Source organism: Orycteropus afer, unplaced genomic scaffold, assembly GCF_000298275.1.
Source record: "Orycteropus afer afer isolate SDZICR_OR568_19922 unplaced genomic scaffold, OryAfe1.0 scaffold00014, whole genome shotgun sequence".
Lineage (NCBI taxonomy): Eukaryota > Metazoa > Chordata > Mammalia > Tubulidentata > Orycteropodidae > Orycteropus > Orycteropus afer.
In genome coordinates, this window is record NW_006921601.1 from 1,898,916 (window position 1) to 1,903,207 (window position 4,292).

Sequence of the window (4,292 nt, forward strand, 5' to 3'; positions counted from 1 at the left end):
ATATCTTCTTTGGTGAAGTGTCTGTTCATATAATTTCCCCATTTTTGAATTGGATTGTTGGTCTTTTTGATGTTGAGGTGTTGATGTTTTCTATAAATTTTAGAGATAAGTCCCCTGTTGGATATGTCATTGCCAAGTATTTTCCCCAATGTCTAGATTCTCTTTTTATTCTTTTGTAGAAGTCTTTTCATGCACATAAGAATTTAATATTCAGAAGGTCTGTCATCTGGTTTCTTTTCTGCTGTTTGTGCATTTTGTGTTATGCTTGATACTCTATTTATACCATAATTTTGGGCTCTTAATTCTGCCCATTTTATCTTTGATGAACTTTATGGTTTGAGGTTTTATGTTTAGGTCTTTTATCCATCTGGAGATAGTTTTTGTGTATGGTGAGATATGGATCTTGTTTCATTTTTCTGCAAATGGATACCCTGTTTTTCCAGCATCATTTGTTGAAGAGACTATTTCTTCCCCCATTGAATGGATTTGGGCCCTTTGTCAAAGATCAAATGTCCATAGGTGGATGGATCCATTGCTGGACTCTCAATTCTGTTCCATGGGCCTATATGTCTATCGCTGTACCAGTATCAGCCTGTTTTGACTACTGTGGCTGTATAGTAGGTTTTGAGATTTGAGAGTGTGAGACCTCCTACTTTGTTTTTCTTCTTCAGTTGTTTGTTTCTTATATGTGCTCTCTTTCCTTTCCAGGTAAAATTAATGATTGATTTTTCTATGTCCTTAAAGAATGTTGATGGAATTTGTATTGGGATTGCATTGGATCTATAGATTGCCCTAGGTAGTAGTGACATTTTCACAATGCTCAGTCTTCCTATCCATAAGCATGGCATATTCTTCCATTTATGGAACATTCAACATTCTATTGGAATTCCTAGCCAGGACAATAAGGCAAGAAAGAGAAATAAAAGGCATCCAAATTGTCAAAGGGAGCTCTGGTGGCATAGTGCATAAGGCATTTGACTGCTAACCAGAAGGCTGGTGGTTCAAACCCACCACCCACTCCTCGGAAAGAAAGCTGAGCAATCTACTTCTGTAGTGATACTGCCTCAGAAACCCAAGGAGGGGTCACTATGAATCAGATCTGACTCAATTGCAGTGAGTTTAGTTTTAAATTGGTAAAGAAGAAGTGAAACAATGTCTGTTTGCAGACAACATGATCCAATACATAGAAAACCTGAGAGATTCAGCAAGAAAATTACTGGAACTAATTGAAAGTTTCAGTGAAGTGGCAGGATACAGGATCAACATAAAAAAATCAGTTGGATTCCTCTACACCAACAAAAAGATCTCTGAAAAAGAAAGAAGGAAAACAATACCACTTACAATAGCTACCAAGAAGATAAAATGATTAGGAATAAATCTTACTAGGGACACAAAAGACCTACAAAGAATACTACAAAACACTGCTATAACTATAAGACTTACATAAATGGAAGAAAATCCCCAGGGTTCCTTTTATACATTGGCCCACCCCCTCTCCAGTAGACAATATGCTATGAGAAAAGGTTGGCTCTATTAAAAAACACATGAAGAAATGTTCACAATCATTAGCCATTGTTGTTATGTTGTTGTTATGTGCCGTCGAGTCGGCCCCGACTCATAGCAACCCCTCCTTGGGTTTCCGAGGCAGTATCACTACGGAAGTAGGATTGCCCAACCTTCCTTCCGAGGAGTGGCTGGTGGGTTTGAACCGCCAGCCGTCTGGTTAGCAGGCAAGTGTCTTAGCCACTATGCTACCAGAGCTCCCATTAGCCATTAGAGAAATGCAAATCAAAACAATAATGAGATGCCATCTTACCCCAGCACTAATAGCGAAGTTCAACAAGACAGAAAATAACAAATGCTGGTGAGGATGTGGAGAGATTGGGACTCTCATATACTGTGATGGGACTGTAAAATGATACAACCACTGTGGAAAGAAGTATGGTGATTCCATAAAAAGTTGGAATTAGAAATACCATTTGATCCAGCAATCCCATTTCTAGGTATACATCCTAAAGAAGGGAGAGCCAGAACACAGATATAAATACACTCATGTTCATTGCAGTACTATTCACAATAGAAAAGAGATGGAAACAACCTAAGTGCCCATCAACAGAAGAATGGATACCCAAATTATGGTATATACACACAATAGAATACTATGCAACATTAAAGAATAATGAAGAGTCAGTAAATCACCTCATAACATGGATGAACTTAGAAGACATTATGCTGAGTGAAATAAGTCAATAACAGAAGGACAAATATTTTATGAGTCTATTATTACAAAAAGTCAAGGAAATATTTATATATGTAAAGAAATGTTCTTTGTTGGTTACCAGGGATAGGAGGGGAAATAGGTAGAGACTAGATAGGTAGAGACAAGTATTGATTTGGGTGGGGAAAAACAAACAAACAAACTCACTGCTGTCAAGTCGGATCCAACTCATAGCAACCCCTCCTTGGGTTTCCAAGATGGTATCCCAGTCTTCCTTCTGAGGAGTTAGCAGTCAAATGCCTTAGGCACTACACCACCAGAGCTCCTGAGTGATCAGATATGTCTAGGCAGAAAGGAATATACCCAAGACCATATATAAGGTTGGCAGACAATATTTCTACATACGTATTTTTATTTACTGTAAGAATGTCCATATATATAATAGAGCTAACAAGGGGCAAGAAAAAAGAAAAAAAATCCAGTACACCTTTTATCAGATTCTGCTGGTAGTGCAAATGGTTGATGTGCTCAGCTGCTAACCAAAAGGTTGGAAGTTCAAGTCCATCCAGAGACATCTGAAAGCCCTGATGATCTGCTCCAAAAAGGCACAGCTTTAAAAACCCTATGGAGCACGGTTCTACTTGACAGTATGCAGTTGCCATGAATTTGAGTCAACTCATCATCAACTGGGGGAGGGGGAAGATAGGGGGTGGACACCTTTGATCAGGGCTGGGTCTACCTGGAATATATCTGCCTAACAAAGAGTGTGGGCCTCTCTCTCTTTCTATGTGAAAGAATAGCTGTGGCTTCTTTACTTCAAAGAGAGGAAGGATAGAGTAACCTCTGAAAGGGACAGATCAGGTCATAGTACCTTAGAGGGTGCCACTCCACATCCTTGTTTTCTTTCTTTTCTCCATGGCCAGGTACCTCATTACATGATATTGCAAAGATTTACAACAGTGGCAGAAGCACTGCAGCTCTTAACATCAAACATGAGGAGATGAGTATGTGCAGTCAGGCTGAGGAACTAGTAGGGAAGGATCCAGCATGCAGGAGTCACCAGGGGTAGTAGTAGTTAAACCAAGGACAGGTAGTGAAACACATGTAATACCTCCCACCACACCAACGAACAGCTGTTACAGCAAGCGTTTTAGTTTTGGAGTCAGCATATGCCCCACCTTGGAATTCTTGTATGCTGTATATCTTGGGTTGTCCAAAAGGCCATGTATTTAGAATAGGAACGAGAGGAGCCTCTGTAACTGACCTTGGCCAAGTTACAAGCCATAATCTGGTCATCTCTATCCCTTGGGCCCTATGAGTCAAAAGAAAGATGGGCCTTGAGGTTTCTGTAATTTCTGCCTCTCCCACCAAGATGATACTTGGGAGGGGGCAGAAGACACAGATCCTGGAAAGGGAAATGTAGCAGAAATGTTTATAATTTGGATTAAGGCAGTGCTTCCAGCAGCTGAGAATGATACTGCTTCTGAGAGACAATTTCTGTCTTACCACTGAATTTAGTGGGGAGATGTATCAGAGATGCAAGACTGTTTTGTAAAGTGGGACTCTTCATTCCCAATGTAGCCCAATGGTTTTTTATTATTAAATGGAACAGACATCTATGAAAGAATGAGAAATGACTATATGAGTTAATTATACAAGAAAAATCCCTGATCCTGAGACTCACTTTCAACTGTGCAGCAAACTAGGGCAGGCTCCAGGGACGTGACCTCTAAGTCCAAAGCATCAAGCACGTGGCACAGATAGAACCACCCATTTAACAGGGAATGAGCCTCAGTGGACAGGCACTGCCTTCCACCCTTTGTCAAAAGCATCCTGTCTACAGGAGGGGTAAGGCCATTCCTCACAATGACGGAGCTGTGTGCCACTGGTAATTAAAATAGCTATAAATTGGGAACGTCAGGAAGCGAGAATCTGTACTGACTCCAGAAATCAAAATAACCAAATGGGTGGGAGGTACAGAAATGGCATATTATCACCATGAGATTTGGGGGTGCTTCCTATGATAAGAATCAGGCATATTATTCACTCAAACCACAATTTTTATATCACATAT